Raw genomic sequence first — 15,604 nt, 5'->3', positions numbered from 1 at the left:
GATATTACGCTGGATAATTTGTTAATAAATTATTTATTAGTTTATATGTTGTTTCAGTTTTGACACAGTAAGTATACCTATATAAAAAGTGAAAATTCTATAAGGTTGCATTGAGGATATTGTAATTCTATGCATTTTATAAAGTCTTCCATTTGGTTTTACTTTTAGCCTATAAGCTGAATTTAAAACAATTAAATGAAAAATTGCAATACCAACAATGCCCATACGAATAATTATTATTGTGTATTTTTAAAACCGTAAAATGAAAAATATTCTAAAAACGACATAAAAACTACGATTTTGATATCACGTATTTAAAACATGATAAAAATGACGTCAGTTATGGTGGGACCTATTCACGTGACATTCGACGTCGAAAAAACGTGATAAACTGACGTGGTTTGGTGATAATTATGACGTCTTTTCACGTTTTGTAAACGTTATTTGGTTGCCTGGGAAGTTCATGATTGTGAAAACTAACAGGTTGTTTTTAAGTTTATTCAATAGCAAATTTTATATAATATATGAAAAAATGTTTGTTCGATAAATATGTTGGGCATTTTAATAAGTCCGACACGTAGAACATGTTAAATGTTGTTGGAATTATGTTGGTGGTAAATAGCAGTCTGATTTTTGCATGAGAGTCTGTTTTCTGACGTTCGAAACCTGTAACCTGTTCCACAATTAAAACTTCCCCTGTTCCAGTGGTCTTGTACATAAAAGTTTGTCCACCTAGACACCGTTAAGCTATTAACAAATTTTCAGCTTACTATTATAAGAAACTTTTTTTTGGTACGCGGAATACAGGTCTATAACACAATATAAAAGGTTATTAAAATTTTTTATACAAGCTATATTTATACTAAAAAGACACTTTCGGGCTACATCACAGAACGTTTCCGGAATGACACTTCCATCATCAGTGCTTCTTACAAGGTATACATGGTTGAGCGACTAAAAATATCTGGATGAAAACCCTTTAAATGGTATAAAGTTATTAATAAGGTACATTGTTGTTCAAAAATGAATAACCATTTTCAATTTCGTTGCAACACGAAACTACAGCCGCATCATATTTTAGTTCAATCAGAGAGTGCAGCAAGCACCTCTACGGGTTTCGAAACTTATTAGTCTCTCGTGAGTGCTTCTTACAAGGTATACATGGTTGAGCCACTAAAAATATCTGGATGAAAACCCTTTAAATGGTATACAGTTATTAATAAGGTACATTGTTGTTCAAAAATGAATAACCATTTTCAATTTCGTTGCAACACGAAACTACAGCCGCATCATATTTTAGTTCAATCAGAGAGTGTAGCAAACACCTTTACCGGTTTCGAAACTTACTAGTGCTCCTCATGAGAGACTAATAAGTTTCGAAACCCGTAGAGGTGCTTGCTGCACTCTCTGATTGAACTAAAATATGATGCGGCTGTAGTTTCGTGTTGCAACGAAATTGAAAATGGTTATTCATTTTTTATTTACAATGTTTACTCTGACTGAAGTACGAAGGGAAACTTTCTTGTTGGAACTTTACCGCGCTGAGCAGATGGGACGTGAATTATAAATTGTAAAATTCCCTCATCTTCTTTAGTGTCAGCATCCGTTATGGCTTGCAAATTTTAGAAGCCTCGGAAATGTAACCAGAGAATGTTCCCATTGTTTTCAATCTGGTGGGATGTAGAGTAATATTTTTAATATTATTTTATGTGGTATTAGATTGAAAACTTAGTCCTGTACATTAGGGTGCATCGAAAAAATAGAAATTGGAAATGTTATATCTAATAGCGTGAAAAATTTGCTAGTGCTATTTTTCAGCATATTATTATTTTTAATTTTTTTTTCTAAGCGAATTTTCTGCTCCCCAACGACCTTGAATTTTATTAAATATCTTATTTTAATGGAAATTTCAATTTATATTATTTGGAATAAAATATGTGCTAACTCGATCTAAGATCAATTAAAGAAAACTTAAAATGTTGTCAATTACAAATTTAAACGATATTTAAAGTTTTATTTGTTTTTTCAGTCTCCCCAACCCCTTTGAAATGTCCCATTTTATGAGTCCGTGCGTGTAATTTTCACTTATATTTGGTGCGATGCCTTACTTTGTTATTATTGTTGTTTGTAAATTAAAGATTTTTAAAATAGATAAACCAGCACCATGGGGAATAAAATCAAGATGTGCTGTGGACTGCCCCATTTTTGGGCAACCACCAAATATACCTGAAAATGTTTTACCGAAATACAAACAAGCGATGAAGTTTTTTTCTTGCAAGAGGATAAAAAAGTCAGCAAAAAAGAGCCAGAATTTTCTGGTATTGCCGAACATGTTGCAATTAAATTGGAGGAAATATGGAAAAATGCTTTAATTCCAATTTTTAACATACAAGAATTAGTTAGCTTTTAAAAGCCTATCATGACAAATATATGAAACTTATGAAACCATTTAAGAACAGGCAAAACAGTGAATTTTACAAAAATAAAATTCAACGCTTTAAGAACAAAAGTAAAACTACACGTTTCGATCTTGCAGCATGCAAATGTGACACTCTGATTAATTGTCCTTGTAGTAAATCTCAAAAAGTGGCTCTGGATGAGCGCGAATTTCTATTAAATCTAAGAGGTTTCAGAAAAATGGTAATAAGCTCGATAGGGAAAACAAAAACAAATATAATCAGAGAAATTAACGGTAAAAGAAGAAAGTTACCGACGCAAAGACAAAACTTTAGCTCAAGTAAAAAACAGTACCAAGTTTTATGGTCAATCGATCGTGGAAGAACACATAACACTTGTGCATGAGCCAGGGTGCAAATATTTCGGATATGGGTATCCGCTGTCTGGTATATCAGAAAGTATCAAATCCAGCTATTGCATGTGACGAAATAGTCGGAAATACTGGCGTTAAGGGTAATGTAATACGGCTGTTAGAAGAACATCTTAAAAAACCGCTTCAGTGGTCTGTATGTCTGCGACATTCAAATGATCTACCCCTTGGACATCAAAAGAAGTTTGCCAGTGACCAAATCAAAAAACGTGAGGGTCTTCAAACTTTCTCCTATAAAAATTTTGATTCAAACGACTACTTTGATTTAATTAACTAACAAGAATATCACCTTACAGAACCACCTATATTCTCTAGATTTTCGAGTGACAATCTGCGAGATTTTATTAAGAATCCTAACTAGACCCTTTTAACATTGAGATTGAGAAATATCACTTCCACAAACAATGTGTCAAGCTTGTGACACAAGGTTCTCTAGTAGTTTGTGGAGCGTATTCGAGGGATGGATTTATAAAAACTCGAATTGATTCCAGAAAAACTTTGCCTCATTTTAATGCTAAATCGGAAGACATCTTCGAATACCATATTTTTTTAGAGAAAAGAATGTTTTAGTATACCTTTCTTAAGTAAAATTATTAATCGCCTTGTGAAACCAGAAAATATTTTCCAATTTAAACCGAATTTATTTATTCAAATTCTATAAGGTATTACATTTCCCTTACAAAAGAAATTCGCATATTAATGTATTTTTTCTAATTTTTAAATACTAAAAAAATACTAAATAGTGTGTTAGGCAACTTTTGTGAGGTATTACATTTTCGTTTCGAAATAAAAAATTTTTTTCGTCTGTTAATATTTTTTCAAAATTTTTAATTGTCTTGGGGAGGGGGCAGAAGATATTTTCCAATTTCGAAAAAATTTTACCAAAATACTTAACAGTTGATTGGGCAACTTTTGTGAGGTATTACTTTTCCATTGCAGAAAAAAAAAATTTTTCGCCTTTTTCGATGCACCCTATTGTACATTGTTGTGTTTAATATGTGATGTTTGAAATTTGCTTGATTTTACATCACGGCAACGCAGAACTCTCATCTATGTGAGTCGCCATGAAAGGGAAACTCACTAAATGGACTCTAGAGCTGCTATCTAGGTATAAAGGTAGGTATATCTAGATATAGGTTTTATAATGGATTTTTAATAAAATTTTCGTGATTTATGGTATCCAGCCGACGACAGGAAATTCTTTAGTCTCTGGTACTCTTCTTTTATACAGTGGATTGCACACAATTCAGCGCTTTAATTATCTGAAGTATTTAAAGTGGTGATCCTAAAAATGCAGTGTATGTAGTAGTGGAGTAATGAACGTACTGTGTCGTAATTTTGCTACAGGTATGTTCTTCTTCCTCAGATCTTTGCAACACGTTTGGTGTCATATTTTATTATGCTCATGTTATTGTATTTGTCATAACTTTATGATACTATTATATGTCAACGGCGTAACCAGGATGATCATAAGAGGGGCGATTACAACTACTGGAAGGTCTCTGGGGGGTATGGTGTTAAGCGTATAGAGCTCAAAGTACTTCCCAATGGGGGCTTATAACCCCCAAAACCCCCCTGGTTACGCATATGCCTAATGTTGTCAAACGATCCTGTAGTAGCTGTTAAATAAGTTACAATATAATTATCATGATCTTTGGATTTTTACAAAATATTGCCAAAAAAAGCTAAATTCAAACAGCTAAATACAAATTCCACTAAAACTGTTTGTATTGAAAAATTTACCCTTTTGGTAACTGATGATGTGCCTTACATATATATGGATATTTATTATTCATGTAACAGTAACATATGTATTGCTCATGGTATTAATAGAATCGCATAGCCTATTAGGGATTAGTTTCCAATGGTTAATGAATTAGTAAAATTTACTAATTTTAAATTATTTAATAATGTAAAAATTAAAAATTAAACAGTAGGTAGAGCTAGAAGATGAGGGCTCGAGTTTTATACCAGCAGATAAAATATTGTTACTATCTAAAGAACTAACAAAACAGTATCTATCTTTGAAACATTGAGGAGTGAGAGATAAAGGAAGCATTAAGGAAAATAAAAAATAGAAGTTCACCAGAAGACGACAGAATACCGAACAAACTCCTAAGGTACGAAGGAATAGATCTGGTCAAACAACTATTAAAACTAATATAAAAAATGATAGAACAAAACAAAATACTACAAGAATGCCACTCCTCCATCCTAATCCCTCTCTTCAAAAAAAGAGACAAATCAGATCCGGAGAATTATATAGGAATTAATTTGTTAAACACAATATTAAAATTAATAACCAAATTGATAACAAATAAACTAAATGAAATAAGTAAACCAGCTAACCTACTAAGATATAAATTAGAGCTGAAGGGTCAGAGGAATGAGTAATGGATTTTATAGGTATATCTAGTCATGCCACTATCTAGTTACAGAAAGCTCGAAACAGAAGTGGAAAATCAAGTGAATAGAGCAAACAGAGTAACAGGTTGCCCTAAGGAGGCAATATGAGGAAATAAAAACATAGGAAAAGAAATGAAAGGTAGAATTTAAAATCACCAGACATCAACAGTACAGTCATCAAACTGATAACGGCATACGTGTCAGAAACACGACCTGGTACAGAGAGAACAAAAATAATGCCAGAAATAGAGATGAAAACGTTTAGAAAAATCGATGGTAAGACTGTGTACAGAGCTAGAATTACAGAGATATCACGGACATGCCAGGTGAAGAATATCAAGGACTATGTAAGAAATATAATAATAGAATGGAATGCTCATACAAGGCGAATGACAACAAATAGAGTAGTAAAAACTGTTCCACAATAAGAAGCCGATCAGTTGGAAGAACACGAAAACGATGGAAACACAACTTAACTGGAGGCGGAAAAACAGACAGGTTCATGTCTACACAAAAAGACGAAGAAGGAGACTTTAATTTGAGAATATTCTACTCATTCCGTATTTGAAGATTTATGCAAAATACCAAAGAGTTTGGCTACTGAACCAATAAATACAACTGGGGTTATGTTATAAAGTCTGTTAATACCTACTGTTAATGACATAAAACGCAATAAAACGGCTAAGAAGAATAAGGCAACTGATTCAGATAATATACAACTAACTTACAACAACTATTGAGGGATGACCAATGTAAACTCTTAAATAATAAAAAAGACTTAATATTTCGGAAAAATATTAATATGTTCAATCTCATATCGATTTTGATACTTTCCCTAACCACCTTCCTGAATATCCCTGTATGTTGTAAACTTCTCAAAGGCAGAGCCTGTTTCCCTCATACGTGAAATTTACAATCGGCTTTCTCCTCGACGTGAGCAATATCGTCAGGGATCTTTTTATAGCATCTTATAACTTTTAAGTTTCTTGTACAATTTTTCCTTCAGCGCTTCGCCGTGTTTCCCGAGTCGGGAAGAAAATTGATGTTTTAAAGTGGATCTACATTTTCACCGACAGGAAATATGGAAAGTGATTGTTCTTGGACGAGACGTGGGAAAATAAAAGAGGAAGATTTAAATTTCGATTTTATTTTTATTCGAAAACGTTTTGGGCGAAGAGGATATGTGGTTGAATATATTTGTATTTTTACTCCGAATTACTTGTTAAAAACTTATGTTTAGTTTACTAAAGTCACTTGTTAAAAGCTTATGTTGGTCATTTTCCAATAGTTTTAGTATTTTGGCTATTATACACATAATGGTCGGGGAGCCCAAGCGGAGATTTTTGCAGTTACTCGAGCGCGTCAGATTATCATATGGGGAGAAACCTTGTACCCTGTAATTGTACCCCTAACATATATTTGGATCTGAATACAGAGGAGTTCGTTAATGGGGGTCCGAAAAAAAATCTATTCTTAGAAAAACTCGAAATTGTCAGATTAAGATAAGGTAAGTTAAGTACATGCAAAAGGGTGTATATTTCAAAAATCTGACGGTTTGAGCTAGGCGTAAGGAAATGGGTGGATCACAAAATATCACAAGAAAAAAGCGAATATTTCCAAAAATAAACGTCAGATCGAAGAACTAAAAATTACTTGTTCAATATTTTTCAAAAATCTATCGAATGATACCAAACACGACCCCCACGGAGAGGGGGGGGGTAAATTTAGAACTTTTAATAGTAACCCCGCGATGTTTCGCGAAATCAACATCAGATCGAAAAACTGCAACACGTATTCAATATTTTTGAAGAATATTTCCACCCGATTTAAGTACAAAAAAGAAGTATGAGTAAACTTTTGCTCAACTGTGTAAATACCAAAGAAAAATCTAGAGTAATAGAAAAAAATTAGCGGAATCCGTTAATCTGTTCATGAAAAAATTAACTACGAAAATATGCATAACTATAGGTGAACATTTTGAAACTATGTTTATTATCAGATACAGTACCTTATTCTGATTTACCGATTTATTATATGTGTTACTGCATTAAGAGTTATTCTTACCCTGATCAGTGATCATCCAATAATATCGGTTTCTGTTATTCATTTTTCTTTGAATTGTTCTTCTATGTGCTCGTATTTCCTGCATTTTGTAATTATTCCACTTTTTGCAAATCAGGTTATTATGTTTTTCCAGTATTATGTAACGAATCTAGACAGCAACTATTCTTGAGGTATAATTCGGGTATTATATGTTTTGTTAAATATTTGTAGACTGATTTATCATTTATTTAATAACCCAGTGGTATTCCACGATGATTTGCTAGCAGCGAGTTAAGTCGAAATGATTGGCTAAGCAGTATACGCTCTGAGCTTCGCTGGTGTCGCTTCTAGCGGTTACTAATTCAACTTTTACCGGTAATTTTTAAATTTATTATTTAATTGTTATCGCTTAATATTTACAACGCAAAAAAGTAATTAAATTGTAATCGATTTTTTTAAGATTTTTCTAATCATTTTGACGTTCTATTGATAAAATATCAATTTCTTACTTCGGATACGTTGACAATAATCGTGTAGATGGCGCTAAGAGTATAATAGATTATTTATAATTAAATATTACGGAACATTAAAAAAACTTAAATTCAGTATTTAAAACGTAAGTATATTTAAGGTAAAAATATATACCACAGCTTTGACCAACTAATATTGTTTATAATTAATGTTTTTAATTTTAATTTTAAATTAATCACTTTGACATTTATGTCAAATTTCCGGTAAACGTTTACAAACTTGTCACTACTGGCGTTCGCGAATTTGAAAATATCCCCTCTACGTACGAGCTCACAGCGTATAAGCAAAAAATTCGCACTTCACACAGGGCCGCCGAGAGGCATGAGCGGGCCCCGGCAAGAAATGACGAACGGGCCCCCGACAAAAAGTGAAGAGCGAAAAAAATTGTTCAACTTTTATAGAAATAAAATTATTAATTGTAAAAATATGTAATAAGAAAGATTTCAAATATACATTTTATTAAATGTTGATTATATTTATAATAGTGAAAATATTTATAATACAGGTGCTTTTCGAGTTTTCTGATTGGAAAAGATGTCTATAACTTTCGAAAAATCGCATGATTTTACCAAATCATTCTCAATGCACAAAGTTGATAGGCGAGTTAACCAATCCTGTTTCATTGTAGATATCACAGCATTCTTTATGCGGGAAAGAAAACTAAAGGATCTTTTCGCTTCTACGACTGTCACCGGCAATGCGCAAAACATTCTTAACGCAATAACGACGTTAGAAAATAATGAATCTAATTTGAGATGTTTAATTTTATTAAGTAAATCTATTTGGAGAAATTGCAGGGAAAGGTTCAAGGAAGGCGCAGCATAGGTAGAAGAAAAATATCCTGGCAGAGAAATCTCAGAGAATGGTTTGGATCCAGCTCAACTGAACTCTTTCGGGCTGTAGTGTCAACAGTTAGAATATCAATGATTATTGCCAACCTACGTCGCGGAGATGGCACGTAAAGAAGAAGATTGGAGAAAGGTGAGATTTACCAATATTATCCTTGTATATCACTCTCAAATAAAAAATTTCATGTATCAATTCTTCACTGATGTCTTCTTTATAAAACTCGCGCAATATATCATTTTTTTTTCTTAATATTCTCGTCATCGTCATCTCGGAATGTCCACAAAATGTTAAATAGCGAATGAATTTCATTTGCCGCATTAAATATTCTGGTTAAATTGCTTATTATTTGACAATATTAAATAGTTCACAGCGAAACATTGCGCCGGGCTCAAAATTATCAGTCGCATCACTGCTAGGCCCAGGAAATCATCAAAAAATCTCACAGGCTTCTTGCGCCGTTTTTCTTTATTTTATGTAAATTCTGGATTTATTCCATAATTGCTGGTAACTAATTTAGATTCTTCAACACTGGAAGACCTGATCCCTTTAGATTCTGATCCTTGAAAATTTTACACCAAATCAACTAAAGGTCATGTTAAATATAGCCGAGGATTAATTAAACGTATTATGGACATAAAGTGAACAACAAAAAAAAAACAGGAAAAATTACGTCTTTGGTCTGGTTGACGCCGGGCACCGTACATCGCCGGGCCCCGGTAAAATGTACCGGCTGTACCGCCCTCTCGGCGGCCCTGATCGTAGACGACGCAAATAATAATCTAGGGCACATACACCAAGACATAGACAGATTTGTATACTTGGGCTCTTTGATAACTATCCAAAAATGGCGAGAGATCCTCATTTCCACATGTCGATTTTGACTCCGGAAATCGTTTTCAAAATAGATTAATTAAACAAATAGTAAGGTGGGTTTAAATACATAAAAACAGAAAATAGTATTTTCTTAAATAATCTTTTGTGCAAACGATTTGCGGACTGGAAAAATAACAATTAGACAATTTAATTTTTACAATCAATAATTGAGGCTTGATACCTTACAAACATATCTAATATTTTATAACAGATAGCTGTTGTGTGAAGGTGAAGATCTCTGATTAACAGGGGACAGTTCAAATGTTAAGAAAACTTAACGACTTAGAAATTCCAATAGCATTATGTAGGTTTCCAACAAAAAAGAATAATACTGAAAAAGCCAACCTTTTTTATTTTATGTCAGTGTACCAGAAAAAACAATACCTCTTATAATCTAAATATTAAAATAACTTTTTTAACAAAAAAAAAACAGTTATTGTTTTACAAAAATACACATCCGTCCAATTAAAAATAATTACTTGGCAAACGTTTCCTTTCATTATTTTGCTGATGAGGTTGGATTTAAAGGGCAAAAATAATATTTCTCGATGACCATAAATGAATATAATAATTATTCTCAAATTATTTTTAATAACAGACGGTAAACATTCTCACTCTTAACAGAGATAAGGCATAATTCAACAAGAATAAAAAACCGCTAAACGCCGTAAAAATGAGTGGCGCATACAATATTCCAGCTAGAAAAGATCTGATATGAATATGAATATTACGTGGCGCGAAAATGTACTTTCATCTTCATGCAAAACAAAATTCTAGTTTTATTTTAAAAGATTTTTCCATAATATTTGCTTAATTTGAAGTAAAACGCGCCACAAAAGAGTAACTTTGATACAGTTTGAATTTTGAAACTCTTTTGTGGCGCGCTTACTTCAAATTTAGCAAATATTATACAAAAATCTTTTAAAATAAAACTAGAATTTTGTTTTTCATCAAAATGAAAGTACATTTTCGCGCCACGTAATATTCATATCAGATCTTTTGTAGCTGGAATATTGTATGCGCCACTCATTTTTACGGCGTTTAGCGGTTTTTTATTCTTGTATCAGGAGTTTTTCAAAGTTATTTATAAATTAAATGTATGAAAAATGGTTATTTTGATAAATGTATGAAGTTGAATGCAATGTTTCTCGATTACACGTTAAGCTTTATAAATGGTCGCCTTTGTCGCATTATCTCCCAAATGATCTAGTGTCCATCGAATGCACACTAGATTTTTTTTCTGTTCGAAATAGATTGAAAAAAAATATTGGGATGGCCGGTTAATGAACTCTGATTGCCCGTTGCCAGATCAAATTTAGCGTCGTAACCACTACAACTACATAAACCATTTCGGGAATAATCGTTAATTATTGGATTATACTTTTGTAGCTTAATTACTTCTAAACGGCTTAACCGAACTTGATCACTAAACATGATTTTGAAACGTATTGACAAGTAGTATCTGATGCATCTTACGTCAAGTATGATAACTGAAGCTATTACAGGAATTATTGAGATTGAAAAACCGTTTTTCCCATAGGAAATAGATTTGATCATACTTATGAAGCCTATAACTTAAAAATTCGAATTTTCCCGGATATGAGGTATACACCATCAGATTCGTCTAGAGCAGGGGTTCCCAAACTGGGGGGCGCGCCCCCCCCCTGGGGGGCGTGAGGACATATCAGGGGGGGCGCGAGACAAGTTGAACATTAAATTAAATTTAGTTATTTTTCTAAAATTCAAAATTAACCGCTTGTTAAACTGTATCTGGTAACGCAGAGTAAGCAAAAGTTATCTCAAATACCTCTTTTTGACAATACTGTGAAACGCCGCATTGATGATATATGACCGAAGACATACAAAACCAGGTAGTTGATGCAGTAAAATAATCGCCATTTTTTGCTATTCAGCTAGACGAGAGTACTAACATATAATTATCATATTATCATATTCATAACACAATGTTATCAGTTAATTGTTTATGTTCGGTATATTCAAAACGAAAGAATGAAGGACGAGCTACTCTTTTCTACAGAGTTGGAGACTGGAGACCACGACAAAAGCTGTTAATGTTATGAAAGCAGTGTGAGAGTTTTTTGACAAACATGAACTATCTTGGCAAAAACTGATCAGTTTATGTACAGATGGCGCAACTTCAATGCTTCGTTTTCGTTCAGGCTATTTGTAATTAGTAATAGAAAAAAATGCTGATGTGATTGGGATACATTGTTTTATACATCGACAAGCCTTGTCAGCAAAAACCCTTCCAAATGAACTTAGGGATGTCTTAAAGTTGTGTATTAAAGTAGTGAAGTACATAAAAAACAGTGTGTTCAATACTCGACTGTTTAAAACTCTGGTGTCATCGACCTTCCTGAGTCCCCGATTGTTCACACTGCAGTATACTGCATAAGGATTTATTGGTCCTGAAAATTTAGAAAGTGATCACAAAACACTGCTACTTCATACAGAAGTACGATGGCTATTAAAAGGAAACATGTTGGCAAGATTATTTGACCTTTAAGATGAAGTAATCACCTTGGAACATCAAAAGCAAAATGAGCTAAACATGGCCTTCAAAAAACATTGTACCCAAGTAATATTGGCCTATTTGTCAGACATCTTTGACTCGTTGAACAGCCTTCACCTAAAACTGCAGGGTGGAAACTCAAATATAGTAGTTACTCATTGTGATGGAGGCTTAATTACTCAACTTTGGAGGCGTAAAATATCAGCAAACCCCTGAAATTATTCAAATTTCTCTAAAGTAGAGCCAATCTCAGAAGAAACACGCTTCAAGGACATTTATGAAGGACCAAGTTTAAAAATCCAAATATCAAACCATTTGGAGAGCCTAATTGAAGAGTTCCGAAATACTTCCCAAACACTTGTGACAATTTTATTTACAGAATCCATTCCATGTCAACTGATCCAATCCATGTCAACATAGACTCCCTGCCTGAATCACTTCAAGAAGATGCTTTGCAAATAAATCCAATTGATTTTTTGAATGATTCCTCTGCCAAATACTTTGTTATAATGGACAAACCTTCATTTTGGTTAAAATATTTCAAAGTGTATCTTAGTGTATCACGGGAAGCTCTTCATTTATATTTGCCTTTTTCAAGTAACTATTTGTGCGATTTTCAACACTTGTGGCAATTAAAACAAAGTATCGGTATAAACTTGATGTTGCTAGTGACTTGTGCTGTGAGCTTACTAAAACTCAGCCACGAATAGACATACTAGTAAATAAAATGAAAGCACATCCATCTCACTAACCAACCTAATATATTTTTCTTGTATTAATAATTTTTGTATTTTATGGAAACTGATATTATAGTATCTTATGACAGAATAAATAAATGTTTTGTTTTCAAGCTAATATTTATTTGTTTTGATTTTGTTCCTATTTAGGCGCATAAAATTTATTGTAAAGGGGAGGCGCGAGAAGCTTTCATTTCAACAAAAGGAGGCGTGGTACAAAAAAGTTTGGGAACCCCTGGTCTAGAGTCCTTCTATAAATGCTCAGTTATTGGCGCAATTCGTAGGTTTAAATTTTGAGTAATTGTCGAAAAACCAAAATTTTCAAAGTTTAGTTTTTCAGTTTTTCGGCTATACTGAGCCGTGGGTATGTCTGATCCTGACGGCTTAGATCCCATGTGAAAGCTAACTCAACACTGTTGATTTGGTGTATTTGCGATTCTTCTGTCTCTTCTTGAACCGAAAAATATGGCGTTTTCTACCTACCAAGTCCTATAGCTGGCTTATGGGTGGTCAAAAGTCACAAACTACGGTTCTGAATCGGCCCTGACCCCCTCTTCAAACACAGAAAAAAAATTCAGATCGGTTTAACTTTTCCACACACATACATACATACATACATATCCACAAACATTTTCCCTTTTTTAAATAGAAATTGAGTTATATTTCTGAGCTCGGTAACTTTTGAATGGTATAACCGATTTTCAAAATTAGACATGCGTTGGAAAGGAATATCAGTACTATTAGAAGCCGCAAAGGTCGGACTTAATTTTTCGAAGTTTTTGGGAGTTTTGGAGACGAGAATGAAAAACAGACCCTAAATAGGAAGGGCCGTAAAATCCACACCCTTGGACCAAAATGGATGGTTGTCATATGAATGGGTGAGTCTTTTCCTGAACCTTAAGATGGGAGTTGGCCCAATTTTCAATTCAGTCAGATTTAGAAAATCGAAAATTTCGTGTATATATAGTGTCGCGTGTAGGGGGGTGTGGTTGTGCGCCACTGGCGAGAACTGCCGTTCTCTGGTAATTTAAAAATGATTAAAAAATCGACCGCAGCAGATTTAGTATTTGATATAAATTTGAATACCTACACCTTAAATTATAAATTAGACAATTAGCAGTCTATATTTCAAGATGCAAAAAATAAAAATTTTCGTTCAAACAATTTTCTGATAACCTTGTAGTTAAGAAAGAAAATATTTTTTAAGTTATTTTATAAGAAAATGTTAGCAATAAAAACATCTCATTCACAAACTGATACAAGACAAAATGGTGTTTTTAATATGGTGGCCGAGCATTAGTGCTGCAAGAGAACGAACAATCAGACCAAATAGCAAAATGATGCTTAACTTAACAAAAACGTTTGCGCACCCAGGCCCTTTCTATGGTATCACTAGATTTGCTCCAAGATATGAGGTTAAAACGTAACTGGAAAGGAGTCATCACTACAAATACATATATAGAGTGAGTCTGTAATTTGGAATAAATTCAATAGTTCAAATACTAATTGTTTTTTGAAAAATGCTCAGACCTGTCGATTAATATTTCAAATCGAAATTTTTACATACAATAATAATGTATACAGGGTGTCCCCATTTAGAAATATGACGCCATCGTTGATTTTTCTAAATGGGAAAACTGTCATTTTGATAGCTATTTGGGTAGGGTGTGCAAAGTTATACATAACTGCAAAATATCAAATTTTTATTCCCTACCGTTTACAAGATAATAAAAAATAACAAAGTTAGGAAAAACAAGAGTGTAATTTGGAATAAATTCAATAGTTCAAATATGTACTAATTGTTTTTTTGAAAAATGCTCAGACCTGTCGATTAGTATTTTCAAATCGAAATTTTTTGCATACGATAATAATGTATACAGAGTGTCCCAATTTGTAGAATATGACGTCATCCTCGATTTTCTTAAATAGCAACACTGTCATTTTGATAGCTATTTTGATAGGGTGTGTAAAGTTATACATAACTGCAAAATATCAAATTTTTATTTCCTACCATTTACAAGACAATAAAAAATAACAAAGTTATGAAAAACAAGTAATCAAATAATCGAATTTAATTATTGCAATTAAGCTAATGTTCAAAACGAATTTCGATCGCGTTTAGGAGATTGTCAAATAGTCAATGGGCAACATTATGAGGATTTGCTTAATTGAAATAATTAAATTCAATTATTTGATTACTTGTTTTTTCATAACTTTGTTTTTTATTATTATCTTGTAAATGGCAGAGAATAAAAATTTTATATTTTGCAGTTATGTATAACTTTACACACCCTACCAAAATAGCTATCAAAATGACAGTGTTGCCATTTAATAAAATCAACGATGACGTCATATCCCTAAATTAAGACACCTTGTATACATTATTATTGTATGTAAAAAATTTCGATTTGAAATACTATTCGACGGGTCTGAGCGTTTTTCAAAAAAACAATTAGTATTTGAACCATTGAATTTATTCCAAATTACAGACTCTTGTTTTTCATAACTTTGTTATTTTTTATTATCTTGTAAATGAAAGGCAATAAAAATTTGATATTTTTTAGTGATGTTACACACCCTATCAAACTATCTATCAAAATTACAGTGTTGCCATTTAAGAAAATCAACGATGACGTCATATCCCTAAATTAAGACACCTTGTATACATTATTATTGTATGTAAAAAATTTCGATTTGAAATACTAATCGACAGGTCTGAGCATTTTTCAAAAAACAATTAGTATTTGAACTATTGCATTTCTCCCAAATTACAGACTCACTCTGTATACAAGGTCAAATCTTTAA

General features: G+C 32.7%; 1 protein-coding gene across 1 annotated transcript in view; it reads right to left on the bottom strand.

Moving 5' to 3' along the window:
- LOC114324209 (paired box protein Pax-6) overlaps nt 1-15,604 on the bottom strand; it is a 269,123-nt gene that overhangs the window by 12,085 nt on the left and 241,434 nt on the right. The gene's annotated exons all lie outside the window — the stretch shown is intronic.

Source organism: Diabrotica virgifera, chromosome 5, assembly GCF_917563875.1.
Source record: "Diabrotica virgifera virgifera chromosome 5, PGI_DIABVI_V3a".
In the NCBI taxonomy this organism is placed as follows: Eukaryota; Metazoa; Arthropoda; class Insecta; order Coleoptera; family Chrysomelidae; genus Diabrotica; species Diabrotica virgifera.
This window is presented reverse-complemented; position numbering and strand designations above follow the sequence as displayed.